Source organism: Sebastes fasciatus, chromosome 19 (genome assembly GCF_043250625.1).
Source record: "Sebastes fasciatus isolate fSebFas1 chromosome 19, fSebFas1.pri, whole genome shotgun sequence".
In the NCBI taxonomy this organism is placed as follows: domain Eukaryota; kingdom Metazoa; phylum Chordata; class Actinopteri; order Perciformes; family Sebastidae; genus Sebastes; species Sebastes fasciatus.
The window spans coordinates 18,523,000-18,543,925 of NC_133813.1; the positions used below are offsets into that span (position 1 = coordinate 18,523,000).

Sequence of the window (20,926 nt, forward strand, 5' to 3'; positions counted from 1 at the left end):
CTCATTGCGGTACTGTAAAGTACCAATACTCAATAGTGAGTTTTATAAAAATTCACTCCAGTACAGTTGTCATGATTGGGGAAATTAGCTTTATTTTTTTATACCAGGCTGTAAACATGTTTATGTCTGCTGTTAAGTTGGGCATTTTAACATGGGGGTCTATGGGGATTGAAATGGCCTCAAATGACCGTTCGAAGCACTGCAGTTTTTGGCACTTCTGCGTTGGCTTAATTTCTAAGCACTGGAGGTTGCCGCTTGATTTTAACACAACTTTCAACCTTTTGGGGTGCACCAGAGACCAATCCAAAATAGAAAACCTATACCTGAAAAGACCTGAAAAGTCCAAAAAGGACCTAAAACAGTCAGACTCAGTCCAGATAGAACCAAGGATAATTAGACCCTAGATGCCACATGTCATTTTCCCTGCATTTCACAGTTCACACTCTCCATCTCACCTCAGGAATCACATTATGACTCATCACATGATCAGAGCAGATAGCGAGCCCGCTCAGACCCACTGGAGAAAGTAGTCAGATTGTTTACTTACGCAAAAGTACTAATAACCACACTGTAAAAATACTCTGATGAAAGTTAAAGTCATGTATTGATAATGTTACTTAAGTAAAAGTATGTGAGCATTTTCAGGTAAATGTACTTAAAATATTAAAAGAACTTAAATGTCCACCAAGCTTTAATGTGTCAGCAGCATTTTACTGTTACTGTTAACTTTTTTGTATCGGCCTGCATTAATGATTATTTTCAATATGGATCAATCTCCTGATTATATTCTTTAAAAATCAATTGGTTGTTTGGTTCGTAAAAATTCTGAAAATAGTGAGAACTGCTGTCACAATTACTCAGAGCCCAAAGTAACAACTTCACATTACTAGTTTTGTCCAACTACTGTAATATTCAAAACCTCCAAATCATTAAAAATACATATAAATCAAAGATAAATCAAAATTATTAAAAGGAAATCCTCACATTTGTTCCACTCAAATCCACTCAAATAATGATCATACGTTTTGTTTATATATTGTACTTCCACAGTATACAGTATATTGTTGGGTAGTGTCATATTGTATAAGCTATTTATATGTTTTGTATGCAGACATCTTAATTTGTAATATAATAATACAAAATGGGTAATATTACCCTTTAAATTGTAGCCTAGTGGCAGAAGGACAAATTGGCATTGAAGGAAAATACTCAAGTAAAGCACAAGTACCTCAAATTTGTACTTAAGTACAGCACTTGAGTACATGTAGTTAGTTAGATTCCACCACTGGACTGTGGCAACACAACAGAACCCAGCTTACACAATTTATTAACCTTTATTTAAACTCGAAAATTCACTGAGGTCGAGTTAGACTAAATATAATTTGGGTCGTGTCTTGGTTACCAGGAATCGAGTGGACCTGTGAAGACCTCTAAGAAAAAAACACACAGTGCGGCCAGAAAGTATTTGGTGTTCTTCATTCATTTGGCTCCATTTAATATAACTACTAGATTAAAAAATCCTGAGTTTGAAGGAGTTCACGTCTTTAGCCCCATGGCAATGATACTAAACATACAGACAAGGCAGCCAAGGATCATTTTATGACTTAACACTGGAATGCTTTTGACTGGCTGAGTGAGCCAGCTGTCCTAAATCCAACTGAGCATGTTTTTGCACTCGCTGAAGATGAGACTGAAGGCAAAAAAAGCAAAAAGCAGAGCAGATACCAATGTCTTCTGACATCTAGCAGTCAAACACGTCAGAGCTTATTTCACATATTTTTTTTATTTTTACTGAACATCAAATAAGATGGTTTCATTTAAGCCGTTAACTTTTTAAATTATGGTCTCTCCCCAAAAATTAGGGGAATATTTTTAAGAAAAAGGAGCCGCATCCTAGACGACATTGACCAATAACCAATAATACGTCCCCCTGTATGTAGATGAATGGTTGTGATTGGCCTGTCCGAATCCAGGACAGGATGGGGCGTGGGTTTGTTAGTGGCCATTCCGAGCACCCAGGAAGTGTGCTTTACATAGTAACCAGACAGTGGAATTATAACTTCGGGGTCCGTCCTGTGATGCCGTTGGGCCCAAAAATACTTTTTCTCATAGATTCACAATGGTAAAAACACGGCTGTAAATCAGCGGATAATATGTTTTGAGGTGAATCCTTGTATGAACACTTAAATAATCCTTATTCAAATCATTAGGTCCTAAAAGCTGTAAAATGCACCAATACCACATCCAGAGTTATTTTCCATCCTCCGTTCATGTGAACAAGACCGAGGATGGACCGAGGGCTGGGAGGCGTGGTTAAATTGAAACGCCAGTGTGCTTGCTCTATGGGCCCAATGGATGCAGAAGATTACCGGAAGATTCATAAGGCATAGAAGAATAAACTTTTTTTGTTTTTGGGCCACTGAGCGTACGTCCATAGGCCGTTCTCGCTGCTGTTCTAGCAACATTTAGAATTCCCCAGACGATCGGTAGGCGGAGATCTCTGATTGTCTGGTATATAATAATTCATCTGCTGTTCGTCGGATGTGGATATAAACAACCTAAAAACGTAGCTGAGACTGAATGTGTCACTTTCCTGATACTTTCTAACTTCCCAACTGTAGAAGCAATAGAACGCAGAGAAAAAAAGCATAATGAATGAAGTAAACCTCAGATTTTGACAGAATGAGCTAAACATCTAAACAAAGTTTAACACACACATTACATCCTATATTTCCAAGGATGATATAATAGGCAACCGCTTCTTGTTGGAGAGCAAATACTGTAATATTTATCCAAGGAGTAACAAAGATAGAGAACACACACAATGTTTCTATTCAAAGACTTTTTTTTCCCCACAATATGAAAAGCAATTGTTATACTCTATATTTGATATTGGGCTTGCAAGCAGGATAATCAACAACAGATATCATTTTGATAAAGAACGCTATGCTCTTTTGTTGATGGCTTCCGATCTGCCACTTCGTGGTGTGTTTTTTCTGAACCACACGTCTCTTTGTGGATTGACCCTTGCTGTGAGCCTCTGACCCCGGCATGGCACAGTAAGAAGACTCTTTATTAATAGTGATAGAAGAAAATTACTTTTATCCATTGGTCCCTTAAAAAGACAGGCCAACGTATTTTTACCACAAAGCTTGCTCTTTTTAATTGTCAGTAATCTGACTAATACAGCTCTCAGACTTTGCTGACGGAGAAATTAATTGAGTTTGGATTTACACAGTCCAAACATGGTTGAATTGGCAAGTGGTTTAAGATTGCTAATTGTATTATGATAATGACAGTGTAAATTGTTTTTCTAAAATGAAAGGGAAACTACTCAGTATGCTGCAAAGAGATAAGGGGAGTTTTAATTTTTTTCTCAATGACAATGGCCACGTACAAATAAAATGCCCTTGAGCACTTCATAAACTTTTATTATGACAATTTGACGAGGCGGCAGTTCAACGCAGATTTATGGCCTCTGGCCAGTAGAGTCGCCTTAAGACTTTGACCACAATTTTTAAACTTTTAATGTGGTTTTAAAAGTGAGCAGCTTTCTTTGTCAGTGTTGGAATGACGGTTGTTTTTATATGCAAAGTGTTGAATTAGAAATGCAACGTTTCTAAAGGTTGCATTTCGAATAAACTTAGTGCTGACAGAGAATTCCACAAGGACAACCTGATTTAATAAATAGAAAAAAAACACACAACCTACAGTATATGTTAAAAATGATGACCACCAATACATATTTTTAAAATGATGCTCAGGGTGGAGAAATATCTAAAAACACAGGCCACAAAAAAAGATAACATAAGGCAAAATACTGTGCAATAACAATACTTAAGTCCGAAATAAGATGGATAAAACCAATCTAGATGAAGTTCATTAAAAGAAGTCTTGAGATCAGATTGGATTACCTGACATCAAAGGCTCAATTATCTTTAGTATTTCAATGATTCATCAATGATATGACCATTAAATCACCAACTTTATTGTTGAAATTTTAGGCCTTGTTGAGTAAGTGTCTTAGATAGAAAGTTTAACCCCCTGAGACCCAACCGACTTTACTGTCTTTCAGAGGCTGTAGCAGATTCAGTTTTAGAGCTATCATGTGTGATGATGTTAGTCCCCATAGTAGCCATTTCATATAGTGAGACCTTTTTTTGAAACTTGACATCACTCTGACCTCTAGGATAATCACAGCCTCATGAAACTTTACAATCACTAACAAGAGACCTAGGGCATTCAGAGGATGGATGACTCTCCTAAGTAGATTGACAATAAGGGGGTTTCTGAGCAGTTTCCTGAACAGAGGTGCTCGCCATCCAATCGCCGAAAAATACAGTTCTTGACACCAAATCACAGCTTGGCTTTTTCTATGGTGTTCCTCGAGGTCTTTGGTGTCTCAATGTGGTATTTTAGAGGGGTGATTGATTTTTTTTTTTTATTCTCGAGTGGTAAAAAAATGGTTAAATTTAGCACCAAATCTGTGTAACAAATGGTATCAACCCCAAAATTGCTGCAACACTTTCTGAGACATAATCGAGCATGGGAATGGCCATCATATACTTCTATCATAATGTTCCAAACCCTTATTCACTTTTACAATTTATTTTAATTGATTAATTAATTACTTTTTATTTTTTATTAATGACTTGAACAACTTGACACACAGTGCTCAGCTGCATGAGCTCAAATTAATCTTCAGGTTCTCAGCTTTCAGATGATGTATACCACGTCTATGTGACATCTACTGCTGACCTGCTATCTCCCCCTAAAGACCCCCTGTACCCTCCTAAAAAAGACAAAATCAGGTCTCAGAGGGTTAAAGGCTTACTCGGTGGTCAGTGGCTAGGTTTTTAGGCTGAATATCAAAACACAATTTCTTATGCTTGTAGTTGTATAACTGAGATACATGAAGATCATCTAGGGGGTTGTGGAGGGATACATGCAGCGCAGTGTGATCTGAAATACACTGAAGTTGTATCTAACATTAATTGGGAGCCCATGCAGGGAAGGTAGGATAAGCTCTTTTTTTCTTTTTTGACGTGGGAAGATTCTGCAGTTTAAAAACTGAAAAACAAGCTTCAAAGATGGACAATCTAAATTTATGTTTTGCCTTGAAGTTTGTTCAACTTAGACTTTTATGTTAACTTCCTGTAAAGTTAGAGTAATTTCACATTGTCATAAACATAACTTTTTTTTTTAAAACTTTAGTACTTTGTGACTTTTGGCCATTTAAAAGAAACTTTACTTTCTTACGTAAAGTTAAAGTAAAGGACCGATATGTAATACTTACTGTAATAAATCAGAAAATGACCATGATATGTCATCAGAGATTAAGGAAACATGTTAAATTGAAATACAGTGGAAACCGCTTATCATGATCACGGTTACAGTGATCAACCGCTTATATGGATCAAAATGCTTGGGACAGAATCATTCCTATACAAATGCTGTTTAAATAATTCACTTATAGTGATCAATTAGTCTGCTTACAGTGCTCATTTGGGGTCTTTTCATACATGGAAACATACGGAAAAACATTTTAAAACTATGTTAGACTAACGTTAATTTATTTTTTATTTTGTTTTTTACCATTCGCTTTCCGCCTGGATACCTGAGGCTGATGCTGCGTGCACATTGACATCGTGATGGGAAAAAGAAAGTCATCTCTTAATGAAAAACGAATGCGCATCAGGGAAAGCGCCCTCGTCAAGTGGATTGATAATGGCTACTCACATAATCCCCCCAAAGTTAAACTTTTTTCCAATCCTCAACCAATTCTACCTGACCTGAAAGGCCTCAACACATCTCTCTGTGGTCCGTGTGCAGCTGGGTTCATCATGGCAGCGGGTATTTGAGACACACAGCCGGCTAGCTGTGAGCGCTACATATTGCTCCTTTAAATTAATATTGTTATTGTATCCATCTGTCTGGTGAAGCACCAAAAACTGATTTCGTTGATGAAAAATCTTGATGACTTCAGCAAATAAAAAAATTAAAAGTTTATATTCAGATTATATGGTCTGTAAATCACACAATCAATAAGGTGATACATCGAGTACACTGTACCTCTACACATGTTTTGAAGGCAGATGAGTCAGTCAACAAATGGTTTGATTAAACTAGGTGTCAGTAGTTGACATCAATCTCCACCTCTGCAGCAGAACTCGTAGGTATAGACACCAATCACCGCTGGCACTCAAGAGTGCCCGTCTGTGTACAGAATGCCAGACACCTCTGTTCAATAAAACTCTCATCTCTCTGTGATCGCTTCTGGCCTACACTCCCACAGACAAGCACACGCATGCACACGCTCTTACAGTATCCGCCTGCCAAACACGAAAATACAGACAGGGCTCATTGCTGTCTTGACTTGACAGCTGCTGTAAACCGTCCTTTAGGATGACTGACTGAAATTGTGACGAATATGGTAATAGCAGCAACGGAGAAAGGTTGAAGGTAAAAAAAAGAGAGGCGGAAAAGAGATGGAAAAACCAAGTAGTGAAGATGGCAGCTTCTAGACAGAAAGAAAATGGTGAGAGGTTTGGCCAGTCTGGGGAATAATAAGCTGCCAAATAATTTGTTACCAGAGGGTTGTTTCGTAAACTCGAGACATGCATGCTCCTAGTGACTGCAATCACAGCATACAAACAAGAAAGATCAGCACTGAGTATCCATCCTGCAGCCATGGACAGAGCCCATCATTTCAGAACAGGATCATTTGTATTGTAGCCCGATCGATGAGGCTAGACTGGACATTTTAGAATGCTAGTTGATTGCTGAATTTGCCACAGAAAACATTGACTGGCAGGCCATTAAATAGGCGTTATCAGTCGCTATGAGCACCATAGATGTGGGTCAATAGGGGCCTACTACACCCACTAGTAGGTGTTATCTATTCACATGGTAGATCACCGAAAGAAGGTATAAAAGAACACGACCGAGGCCGGTGTTCCATCCCATATGAAACCAACAACTTGTAGTTGTCTTTGTGTTCACAAGCGTCCACTTTCACTTTTGAAACACAGTTATTTAAAGCCAAAACATAATGTTTTCCCTTAAACCTAGCTGTTTTTGTTGCCGAAACCTAAAGAAGTTGTAGTTTTGTCGCCTTAACCTAAAGAAGCCGTTTTGTTTGTGTTCAAAACATAGCGTTTTATTCAGTTTCCCAACGTGTTAGAAGGTGTTGCTTTGAAGTTTTTCTTTCGCTTTTGCAATGTAGTAGGCGTAGCAGGCCCCTACTGACCCGTATGCTTATGGCGACCAATAATGCCTATTTAATGAGTGCTGTTTAACATTCGCTTTAAACATGGGAGTGGGAAAATATGCCTGCTTTATGCAAATGTCTGTAAATATTAATTATTGGAAATCAATTAACACAAAACAATGACAAATATTGTCCAGAAAGTAATGAATGTACTGCATTTAGCAAAAAGAAATATATGCTCAAATCATAACATGGCAAATTCCAGCCCAACCGACAACAGCTTTCAGTGTGGGAGACGCCAGGGTACCCATAGAACCCATTTTCATTCCCATATCTTGAGGTCAGAGGTCAAGGGACCCTTTTGAAAATTGCCATGCCAGTTTTTCCCCGCCAAAAGTTCAGCGTTATTTAACCTATTATTATCTTCAAACAGAACAGAGTAGGAGAGATTGCTGCATTCATATCAGGAAATGAAACTTTATATTGGAACATTCTTAAGTAAATTTGTATCGGAAACCGGCTGAAATTTCAATTGATTGAAGAGGAGTGCATTTCGAAGATTCAATTGTTCAGATGAAGACTTTTGGTATCCGTTAGAGACTCCAGTAACCTCCAGTGGTTCTCTGGTTCAGACTTTAAAAAATACTCTTTGAAATTCTTTAAATCAATAGATTTAATAGCCCCAAAATTCTCAAATGATCAAACGTGTAAACTGAAGAAGAGAAGCTAAGAGAAAGTTCTGCAGAGATTCTGCCCCCGCTGTACTCTTTCCCTCCAGACGCCTGGCACATTACTGAGATAATATGAACCCACTGAACTCAAGTTGTGAATGCCGTCGCAAAGACAAAATGCCTTTATGGATTTTTTTTTACTCGCCTAATATGATATTCTACCAAAATAAGCAATATCAACCTGTAACAAACAAGGTGGAGAGGCAGCGAAAGTGTTTCATTAACAAGCTTGAGAGACGGTACACGCAGAGAACATGCCAACCGAGAGACTTTTACTGCATCCTCCCATGAATTTTTGATCTCCCTCTCTTGCCACGCTGTGTCTCTCTTTTTCGCTCATTAGACGAGACAGCGTGGCCCCCATAGCTCTTTACAGAACATCCCAAATGCTATCATTAGCATTTTATTCATAGCCTCTGAAACAACTCACTCCATTTCAAACTCAATAACATTAGCTTTGTTCTCACAGTCCCATAACATTACAATCAGGGCCATTATAGCAGGAAGCTCAACTTGTTTTTTTTGGTCACGGTTGGGTGCCTTTTGTCCGGAATAATTTGGCCAAATTGCAGCTTTGTCCGTATTGACTCCACACCAGCAGTGGACAGATAGTGATAGACCGAGGGAGCAAACAGAATTAGTACAGTGAGACGTTGTGTCCTCTGTGGGCGCCGAGAAATAAATAAGTCAAAAAGAAAGCAGTCCTCATATCTTTAAGTTCCACACACGCAGTGCTATCACAGCATCAGGGCCAGTCAGCGGTATCCAAGCAGGCTGCCATCAGTCACACTGTCAGGAACTGTATTTGGAAATGGCCCGGCAGAGCACTAATAGGCTGCACAGTGAGGCTATCCACCGGCATGCTAAGTGTCCTCAAGGCAGCATTAGCCATCTGCATGCGGCAATGATGCCCCTTATAGCGTAATTAAGTCCTCTAGTGTATATACGGGCCTCTGCTCCATCTTTCTCCTGTGCATTTTGACAACATTAATTCTCCCTCTCGCTCTCACCCCTAGTGGATTCAGCCTCATATGCACCCGGCTCATTTCTTATCTTGATTATCCAAACAGTATACTGCAAGTCTGAGAGGGAGACAGAAAGATGGAGAGAGAGAGAGGGATCAAAATAAGGAAACTATGTTCAACTCCAAAACACTTTTAGGGTTATTAATTTTACTCTAGAAGGCTGTATTTTTATCTATCTCAGTCATAAACATACCTGAATTAGAGCCAGACTGATACCGGAATTTCAAGGCTGATAGCGTCAACATAAACAAATACAATTATTTGATAAGGATCCCTTGGAAAATGGTGACACTATTTCTAAAACACCTCAAATATTTCTTTATTTTCTGTACTTCTTATCACTTATTGACCAACATATGAGCCTACATTTATTATTTATCTGGGTCGTAACTAACAATTATTATAATATTATTGATATAATCTATAATGATATTGTCTCTAGCAATCAATTAATTGTTTGGTCTAATAAACGATAAGCAGGACCTGCAAAAAAGCAGCAAATCCTCACATTGAAAAAGCTGGAAACCTCAGCTAAAAAAATGACTTAGGGATCAATTGATTATCAAAATAGTTCTTCTGTTGATTTACTAATCAACAAAGTGACAAAATGTTTCTTATCAATATATCTGTTATAATCTAAGCTTCTATAAAAGATTTTCAGAGGCAGCAACTGTGGTATAGTGAGTATATACATATTTTTTGGCCACTTGGGGGCAGCGGAAACAATCTGTAACCACAATATTAACATGATAATCTTATTTTAAGGAGTGGGCAACCTCCGGGTCTGAAAAGTGAAGCCAATGCGGAAGTGCCTTATACTTGCATTCCTTCTAATTGCCAGCAGGGGGCGACTCCTCTGGTTGCAAAATGAAGTCAGATTGTATAGAAGTCTATGAGAAAATGACCCTACTTCTTACTTGATTTATTAACTCGGTAAACATTTTAAAAATGAGTTTATGATCTTAAGTCTTTCTCAATACAGCACGATGTTCATTTTGTAAATTATATTCCCATTTGGAGTCAAATAGACCATAGAGCAGGGTATGCTTTAGGGCGTGGCTAACTTGTGATTGACAGGTCGCCACCACGTCGTTGTCCGGTCTGGGAGTTGTCCTTGTTTTCATCTAACAACTTTAACCCTTTCACAGTGTGTTTTCAGTTCATGAAAGTTAATTGTATAATTTTAATTGCCTAAGAGAGTCGTCTTATTCAGTGTTGGGTTGTACTTAGCTCCACCCTCTCGTGTCACTTCTGGTTGCAAAAAAACAAGATGGGGACGGCCAAAATGCTGAACTCGAGGCTTAAAAATGGCAGTACACAAACCAATGGGTGTCGTCACGGTAACTACGTCCACTTCTTATATGCAGTCTATGATTTTAATTATGGTGAACTAGTTTGCAAAAAGTTGCTTATTTGCATAACTTGCAAATGCGGAGCACCATTAGCATTCATTTTGAGTCTTATATCCGGCCACCTGACGAATGGAGGTTCATTTAATTTGAGATAAATGTGCAGATTAATATGAAAATCCACAATCTGATGTATTGATTGGACTCCTACACACATGAGAAACAAGAAGCTTGACCTTTTTTGTTTAAAAACTTTGGCCAAGCTGCCTTTGAGCAATTTAGATAACACCCATTTGCTCCACTGCAGTTGTCATGGCATGTTTTTGTAACTGTGAATATGAGGCAGTGTTGCAGAGGAAGACCAACACTCCCTAGATGAATAACACACACTATGTCCACGTCCTCTGTACTGCACATACACATACACTTTAAAAACTTTATTTCACTCCTGCCACCCGACATCTCTCTTTTCCCTTCTCTGGCCCAGGATGCAACTGCTATGTATGTCAGTCAGGCTTTACTTTGAAGCTAAGCCTGTCCATTCTGTAATTTGTTGTTGTGTGTTTGTTTATTTGTTGCTAGCTTCCCTTCCATCACCCTTTTCCCCACTCTGTAAGTCTGGCTCGAGAGCCTTCTACTCGGCCTGCCGAGGCCAGGGTTCAGCACTGTGGCTGGCTTATTCTAATCAAACGGCCCCCAGAAAAACAGGAGAGGAGCCCTCCGAATGTGGACAGGCTTTATCAGGGGCAGCCGATTTACCACTGCTGACTTTGGCATTTCCTCGCCTAATGTTAAAGAGTGAGAATGTATGAGGAGGGAAAAAACAAGGCAGGCTTAATATTTAATCTCACTAAAAGTATTCAGAGCTCACAATACACAATAACAAAATACAACAGATTGTCAGGCCAACAGGTTACGCAATAAATCAATATCTAATTAATGAGGAGAGTATAAATCACAGCAGGTCCTGATTTAATAATCAATAGTGGTATTTCTTACTCCTGGTCATGGCAAAATGCCCCCAAACCGCCCTCAACTCTTTATTTGCTAATACTGCAATTATAGCTGCTTAGTTTGTGATAAATCAGTGGAGACACGCAGGAGTTGACTATTCAGCTTATTTTATCTACAAACTTTTTTTTTATTGACTAAAAGTAAAAGGATGCAGTGTACTTGCAAAAGAGACAACATGTAATGTACAGCAAGCCGGTCATTATTGTGAAATAAACCCCGCCAGGGCGATCGCGGAGGGGTCTTGCATCGCCCTGAAGGGGTTTATTCCACAACAATGACCCGCTAGCTATACATTATCCCGCTTATTACACAGCTACTTACTTAAAAAATCAATAATTTGACACTAAAATGGTCTGCCAGAGTCGGACATCAGAACCGCGCCCATAGCAACGGTCTGTTATACATAGCAACGGTCTACTATAAAGAAATAACAGACCGAGCACAGTGATTGACCAATCGGAATCGAGTATTCAACAAAGTTGTGTAATAAGATCTTAGATATTTTATCAATCAACATTTGAAAGTTCTCCCGAACCTGATAATTCAAAAAGTTGAATAACTTCCTCGCTCGTTGAAAAGTAATTTTCTAACTTTTTTTGCCCGTTTTTATCACATCTCTCGTCATTTTGGTTACCAGCATCTTGCTCCAGCTTCTCTCTGACTTCAACATCACAGTGCAGAACAACTTGTCTCCTACGCCTTTTTCCCAAGCCATACCCATAAAAAGATTACATTCTATGAACACCGCTCTACCCTGCTGTCGTATCGCAAAAAAAAAAAAAACTTCAGTCGTGTTGATTCCCCTGCCCTTGCCTTCACTTTATCTCCTGCTATAGGCTGTGAGATGTTCGGATGTATGCGAGTGGCAGGGAAACACCGTATAGGTGCTGGAGGGAATGGATTTTTTATTGATAATTGATAAGAAGTGAATAGCTGAGAGTGCTGCAGTGGCAATATAAATCCTACTCACAAGCGCTGTAGGGCCAACACAGTGCAGGACCTGTGAGCTTAGTGTCACTCACAGTATGTTAGTAAAAAGGCTGAGCTGCGGTTCTGAGGCATCTGTTCAGTCAATGAATAATAAATTGCCGGCCAGTGTAGAGCAGTAGTGATGGCCCTAATGTAAGCTAAACATATCTCACATGTCCCCTTCCCCTCCTCATCTTTTCCATTTGAATATGTACAGTACAGTGCACCTTCTCTGGTACAGGGTGTACTGTAGCAATGCGGGGGCACACACACATAAGGTGGTTATGTGACAGTAACATGCGAGTGTTTTCACCACCGTCATCAGTTTATAGGTCACAAGAAGTGAAAAATAAACAACACGAGAATAGTAACTAATAACACACTCATCACGTTATGTTGTGAACACACCTGATACACCTGATGCAACTCAACAGCCCTTATCTGTCGGATCAGGGCTGAGCATCAGCTGGTTCAGATGTGTTAGAGCAGAGAGAGCTGGAGAATGGGCAGGTAGGGGTCTGGAGGCTATGGGCTGGAATAAATATAATTAATGAAACAGTATTTAAAAGTTTTCTGAATCTATTGATTTACAGAATATGAATTTACATGGCAAACATTGCCAGGAGAATTAAATGTTCAGACGAAGGCTGTGATATGTGTAAATAATAATTATTATTATAGCAAGTTTTGTTTTTAAGCTTTTTGGGCGTTATCTGTAGTAATAATAATGGTCCAAAATGGTGAAAAATTATATAGTTTTATGACAAAAATCTTAAAATCCTCTTGGGGGAGGACCCCTAAACCCCCACACCAAATTTATACCGGTTCTTTGCCTGTGATGTTAGTGGGTCTTTAATTGAAAAGACTGATCTTCTCGTGTTGCAACTGCGCACACAGGCCTACTTGGCTCAATAACCTAGCTTTATCTTGACATATTGTTGACATTTTCTGTCATATTCTGTCATTTGTTGTCATATTCTGTTTACTGATTAGGAGGGCACGCCATTTAATATTCGTCCCTGTCCATTGATGGGGGGTTCTGAATTGAAGTTACCGTGGAATATTGTGAAGGAAGGGGAGGGTCTCTAAAACGTACGTAGCCCCGGGGCCTCATATAATATTAAGGCTCCGCTGTATATATAGGGATAATAATATAATGGAAATGCGGTTGCCTTTTATTTCTGGTAACACGAGCTGTAGGCTGTAAACAAGGCATATGGACTGGCAGGTAATTCGTTGATTTGACAGTTTTGGGCGACTGTCGTCAGCATCTGGACCCACATGGGGAAATCCGATTCCAGTGACTGACAGTAAGGTCCGCAGAACTTTCCTGATCCTTATGTGTATGTTTATCCTCTCCGGTGTCACAAAGAGCTCACGATGAAATAATAATAAGGATTATGGGCATCATTAGACGAGACTGCACCTGGACCTCGTATATCATAAATAGTGACTAAAGGCCTTGGGGGCGTGATGAATAAACAACACAAAAACACTATTCATACCGGCAGTGATGCAAATGTTCGACAATTACAACACTTTTTCAATAGGTTCAAATTACAGCCAACTACAGTCTGTCTGAAGTCAATTGTTGTATACTGTAACCTAAACTACTATGAGCTATTTTAGTTTCCTTTTAGGAAAATGCTCTGAGTGAGTTTTCCTCAGGTAGACAGTTACGCAGTGTATACGTCTAGGGCTTTTATTGTGAAAGGCAAGAACGGAAGGAGAGGATCTGCTATGCGCTGCCTTTGTCAAGGTTGAAAGTAGTAATAAAGTTTGCTATCTTGGTTTGGACTGCGCATCCTCCGTGTTGTTGTACACTATAGTGTACGTATTGAATATGTCCCTTATGCACAACGTGATTGGTTGATGCCTTTATTCATGGTGAGAACGCTCCGAAAAATCTATCTTATTGCCGCATAATATTTGCGTTGTGTGTGAAAGTACTCATGACAAAAATAATAGTTAGAAAAATGTGTTGACGTAATAGAAATTGAATAAAATAGAATAGAAAATAGAATAAAATACAAATATTGCGTTCATATTCATTGATATTTTCAATGTTTCTCTCACTTTTTATGGGGGAACTACTAACCCATGCTCACGTGCATTACGTGTTACCATGGTTACATAATGATTTTGTACACCTCGTGGTACGCCAAGTAAATTCACAGATGCTGTGAGAAAGATTGGCGATCAATTGTGACAATCATTTAAAGGAACAGTGTGTCATATTTTGGGGGATCTTGTAGCAGAAATGGAATATTCATAACTATGTTTTCATTAGTATATAAATCATCATCATCATACAACTGGGAGACAGGTCCAAAAGTGATTCCAAACATGCTCCAAGGCCACCCAGTCACCAGATCTCAGGAAAACATACTGTATTGCTCAGAGTTTTGTCCCTTTGATTCCCCAACACCAGACGTCTGTCCTGTCCTTGAGCTTGCTGACGTTCACATGCGGTGACTGTTCTATAAAAAAAAAAAAAAAAGGTGCTTCTGTAGGTTGTCTGCTACCTTTACACATCATTCATCCACAACCATATCAGCCCCCACACACTCCACCCTTTTACCCCGGCTGCACAGAAGCATAATGGCCTTTTATCGATTCTCCCCTCTCTTTGCCGTCTTTCTTCTCTTTTCTTGCTCTCTACTCTGGACTGCAATGAGAGGTTGTTAAGATAAGCTGCTGCGTGAGGAGGGAGCCATGCTTCTTTTTTTTATGAGCTGGGTAGCAAAGGTTTGTTTTTATTTGTAATTGTGTGCGTCATACTGTATGCGCGCATGTATACATAGGTATGTGTGGGTTGGGGTATATGAGGCATATGTGTCTAATAATACAGTCATTTGGAGACATGAATGTTCATCTGCATTGTGTACAAATAGGCTCCATGAAGGACATGCATTTCAGCCCCCGGGACGGTATTAGTCATTCCAGCTGTCTCTCCAAATTGCACTTAATTCCAGTCAAGAGATTGTGTGTTTGCGATTGTGCGTATTATAACTGAGCTCACACAATATTCAATTCCTTGTGGACAGTCTCCGTAATACACGACAAAGCTCGTTAAGACCTCTATTTTCATAGTGTTGTTCCAGTGTTAACGTCTCATTAGACGAAAAGAGGCCCTTTCCCATCACGCGTAGATGTACGGAAGGCACGCAGAGCACTTTTTATAGACGCCTATTTGTCTCCAGAGACTGTATGTTCTGTCTTATCATATTATTATGTGCAAAGATGTTGATTGTTCACAGAGAAACAGGGATGAGAGTTGATGGAAGGTCTCAGATGGTGAGGGTTGGCTTTATAGCATGCGTAAATGTCAGATAAATGTGGCTCTCAAATTCACATTAAGAGACGGAAAGATGGTATACTTTCTGGTTTCATTCATTTTTCTACACTCCCAACATATTAACCCTTTAAAATGGACCGCTGTCTGCACGATCCTGTTTAAATCGATGTACAATAAAAAACGCAATAGGAAGAGCATTCATTCTTTTTGCAGCAGAAAGCTAAGGCTTGTATCAAAATCGCAACTACTACAATTTTCAAATCGCAGGATGAGGAGGAAATTGCAATATTTGTTAAAGATCAAATGTGTTAAATTAAATATTGTGGTGCTGCAGAGATGTCCGGGCCTACGCATCATATTCTACAGACTTAAGAAAACATCTTTGTTTTCTACAGCTCACCTCAAAAATCACACCATAATTATTTTTAATATATTTTTCAATGAAAATGAGAATGATGTAAAAATTATCATATACCCTGTAATATCGCAAATCATATAGCAATTGCAATATCAGTCAAAACAATCGCAATTAAATGTTTCTTTCAAAATTGTACAGCCCTAGTTATGTGCAGAACGTAACGGAACTACTGAAATGCCTTTGCACTCGAAAACTAACAAATGTGCAAAATTCAATTAACTTATGAAGTGTCAACAAATATTTTATTAATTTTTCTACATTTTAGAAATCTTTTGGATCCATATGTTGTTTGTGTATTTATTAACATTTTATGAAACAAAATATGACTGTTTTTTGTATTTTTTTGTTATTATTTCTGGCACAATTTCAATACTTTTGTCAATATCTATAATTTATTGACTTATATAACCTGTTAGCTTAGATGGGAACAGATTTTAGGGATATAAAGCATTTGAAGGTAATCCAAGAAATAACATAAAAATAAGTAAAATACCAATGTAGGCAATGGTGGACCATTTGTATTGCAGTTGCAAAGGGTTAACTTGAACACATACACCCACAGGTTTGTGTGATATCATCATGACACTTGAAATGCATTAGAAGCCTAATGATTTTTTTCCATCAACGTACGAAATAGCACTAAATATATTAGCTCTCTTTTTTTTCCATCCCTGCCTCTCCCTGACTTCCAGGAACAGATTTTGTCTCCCTCGTGGCAGGCCAAACAAATTCACAAATGCAGCGAGAAAGATTTGTGATAAACTGTCATTTAAAACATGTGAATATGTGAGAAAGGCTCTGGAACGCCTGCACACATTTTTACCGTGGTAGTTTAAACAGTATTTCCCTGGAAACCTCAGTGAAAACTTGTGATTGGATGTCCATTTTAAAAGAACCTGAGCCATTGTGGACAGTTAATAACACTGTCCGTGTCAGAGCATAGCTCAGGTTTGTTTGAATTCTCTCTGAGATAGTGCTTTGAGAGTTTCTTTCTTAATTTATTTCAATTCATGGGCAAAGAAATGTAGAATTTAGACAGTTTTTATTAAACATTAGGCTGTTGTGTGGATATTTGGGATTTGGCGTCTTTCTGTAAAGAAAATAAGAAAGCAAAGTACTAAGAATTGTCACCTGATGAAAAAAAAAAAAAAATAGAGACGTTCATTTTCTATTCTTCAAAGAGTATCTATGAGTCGACTATTGGCATTCTGGATGAAATAACTTCCTAACAGATGTCAGACAGAGCTATCAGAAAACAGAAAAATGTGATGTGCGCATGAAACAAGGCAGAGAAGACCTCTTATTAATAGGCTTGGGGTTCCTTTATCTACAGTGGAGCTTAAATGATAGATTTTTTCTCAAAAGGAGCACGAGGGGTGGAGAAATAAAGCAAACAGTGAAGCACCAGTTTTGATGAACAAAGAGCTGTCTGGAGACCAGTTTTCCTTTGCCTTTCGAAAGGGTTAGGCTTCTTATTAGTAGTCTTTTATTGAAACTAAGCTGTGATGAGCAGGATCCTCTGTTCTAGCATATATATCCTCTGTACAACCAAACACACTCCGAGCTCAAGGATTACCAGACGTTGTCTTAATTGATCTCATTATCTTCTTCCTGCTCCTCTATAAAGGGCCTTCATTTCTCAAGTGCATCTTGTGATATCTCTTTAACGCCTTCACTTACAGTATTTATGTTAAAGTTGTTGTTTTTTAAAAACAAGTTACAAGTACTTTACAAATAATTGAATTCACGGATAAATAACAAATAAAAATGTATACAGTAATTATGACATTGACAATAATTACTAAAACACAGTAAAAATAAGTAAAGTAAAACAGAAGAATGACTGATTCAAGAGAAAGCAATTCTGAAAAAGTGTGGTATTAAGAGAGATTTGAAAGAAGAAACGGAGCTAGCCGGTAGGGCTGCACAGTTAATCGAATATTAATCATGATTTTGGCTTCCCACAATTAAAATGAACATGATTGACTGTGATGTTGACATTTAAAATGCTCCGCTCATAGAAACCTCTGCTGCATAAACCAAGCGCTTCCTAAACTAACAGAGATGCACCGTCAACCAGCAGCCAATCGAAGCCAGCTGCTTTTCAGCAGTCTCGTATATCCGATTTTTTGCCGATCACACACTTGTGCAACCACCACATGATGGTTTTACGTCGGCACACAGCGGAACAATCAGTAACGTCTCATACACACCCAATATGTTGTCAGTTGTGGAAGTTCTTCAGCATGAGTGAGGAAGACATAAAGCTGCAAGTTGTCACTGCAAGTCCAAAATAAGCCGTGGAGGAACAACCTTAAAAAAACATTCGGAACAATTAACTTAATCAGATAATGTTTTGTAATTCATCCTCATAATTCTGCTGAGTAGTCACAATGACCGACTCGTCTGCAGACAGTACGGAGCTAAAGAGCTCCATTAACGGAAGTGCCATTGAGTTACATTATGATGCGTTCAGGCTCTATTAAATAAAAAACTCATTAGGCAAAGTTAAATTCAAACGTTATCATGATGTGTAACCTTGTAAAATGTAGCTTTTGGTGAGAAACTTGAATAAATCCAGTTGTAAAATAGATATGAGAGAGTTAAATATGAACTGTTTCACTTTCTAACACTAGCTCTAAGCAGCTTATAATATATAATTAGAACTACTAATGCCAAGATTTATTTTAATCAAAGCAAAAATTTAAATACAATAATTTATTTCCTAATCATTTGAATTGTGTGTTAGATGACAATAACAAAGTAAAAGGATAACATTTAGAGTTTTTGACAGTTGGAATGTGCCACAACATGGAAGTGAAAGCAGCGCTTTGTTGATTTAAATGTGAAATTGCAATAACAAATGTGTTTCCCAAAAATCTATAAATAATCCTGATGAATAATTGGTATCTCAATATTGATCAAAATATTCCCGATTATCATTTTGGCCATAATCGTGCAACCCTACTAGCCACTCGTTCCAGAGTAGTGAGTCTACAAATTATCCTAATTCACTGTATTATTTTTACATATGTTGCTATGCATATACTGTCAACATACAACATTCCTTCTACATGTCTTATCTTAAACTTCATCTCATCTTCCCTCACACCTGCTGACAAATGCTGTTAAATGTTCTTCGGTCCAGCTTGAAAACAAAAGGGGGATTTCGCTTTTACTGTTTCAGGTCACATACTATGAAACAGCCTCCAACTTAGCTGAGTCAGTGCTACTTTGAAAAAACTTCTAAAAGCTTGTGTGTACTTTTCTAATTTGTTGTTCTGCCACTCCTGTTTACGTTTTTTTCTTTTATTTGCTATTATCGTGCACTTAAGAGTGATTCATTCAGGTCATTTGCAATTAACGTACTAAATTTCCCCCCGGTGTGTAATATTCATATTTAATTTTACTCTAGTCATTAATCTTTTAGTGGTTATATAAAGCACTTTCTTTGAAAAAAGTAAATATTTTACGGCACAAAATTAAAAGTGTGTTACCACTGTTAAATCTCAATCATCATTATAATGTGTCTATTTCAGTTAGAGACATTTAGTACGTCAAGGAATTGACCTCAAGGTTACACAGTTAAATTGAGTGGAAATGAGCTGCACTTGGAGCTCTCAATGAATGTGTAGCAACAAGGATTCTGCTGGGAGAACTAATCCCCCCCTAAAAACATACATGAACATCACATCTTAACACATACAGTAAAGGAGAAGGATGTTGAACGAAGGTATCAGCAGCGTTATGTTATAAAGGCTGCTTGCTACTTCTGAATGAATATGATTGGTCAGCTGGTAGCCAAGCAGCTGACGAATGAGACACTGATGGCAGCTGATACCAACTAATGAAATCTTCTATTTATACATTTGGAATTATGAACCAGTATTCATAGAGTATTACTTTGAGACTTATTATCAACATACAGTAAAAATGTTCCTGTCGGTTATATTAGCTTGCTGCAGATATATTGGTATCAATATACTGTATATATGTCCACCAAAAAATAAATTGCAGAACAGACATGCCAGAGATTACGTTTGAGGTTATTTAGAAGATGTGTCTTAATTAGAGACTGTCATCCCCAACTCAGTAATTTCAGCAAATGCCCAAAAACGATGTAAGTGTTAGTAAGCCCTCTAGAAGCCATATTAATTATGACTAATGTCCCGTTGGAGCAAAGGAGGAAGTCTTGGTCACATTATTATTATAGAGCTACAAAGTACGCACAGGGAGGAGATCAGGGGGGATGAATAGCTCAACAAAACCTTACCTTCCGGCAATCAACATTGGTTTATTGGTTTAACCAAGTGGTTATTATTGTAACCATGACGACGATGATCTCCTAATCTTAACAAAGTAGTCATTTTAACCCAAACCATGATCTTTCGCTAACCCTAACCAAGTCGTGTTTGATCCTAAACCTACTTTAATGATTGTATTTTAGGGATGTCACGAGAACCAAGATCAGGGCTCGAGACTCACCGGGGACGATAGAAAATGTCCCTGATAATGCTACATTGTGAGCAAATTCATTTTGAAATCGGCAGTAGGAGAGCTAGTAACATCAGCTGTTAGCAGCCGCTGGGCAGCACAGCCCTGCTTGGCTAAATAACGCAGCTAACAGCTAACGTACGGATGTTGCACTGAGTTACATTATGATGCGTTCAAGCTCTATTCAGTAAAATTGGGTTACGACTTGAGGCGAATCATCAGGGACTAATAATACATTTCCAAAACCGGTATGCAAACTGTAATAAAGGAGTGTATGTTGAAGTAGATAGGATTTATTGTTTTGTTTTTTACCGTGGTAGCGAATTGGGTATCGAGAATCGTGGAATTTCACTGGTATAGGTATCCACTACTAAACTTCTGGTATCGTGACATCGCTTTTGCGTTGACTGATCATAAA

At 38.3% G+C, this 20,926-nt stretch overlaps 1 protein-coding gene across 1 annotated transcript in view; it reads left to right on the plus strand.

Moving 5' to 3' along the window:
- LOC141757663 (transmembrane protein 132C) overlaps positions 1-20,926 on the plus strand; it is a 179,311-nt gene that overhangs the window by 129,485 nt on the left and 28,900 nt on the right. The window lies entirely within an intron of this gene.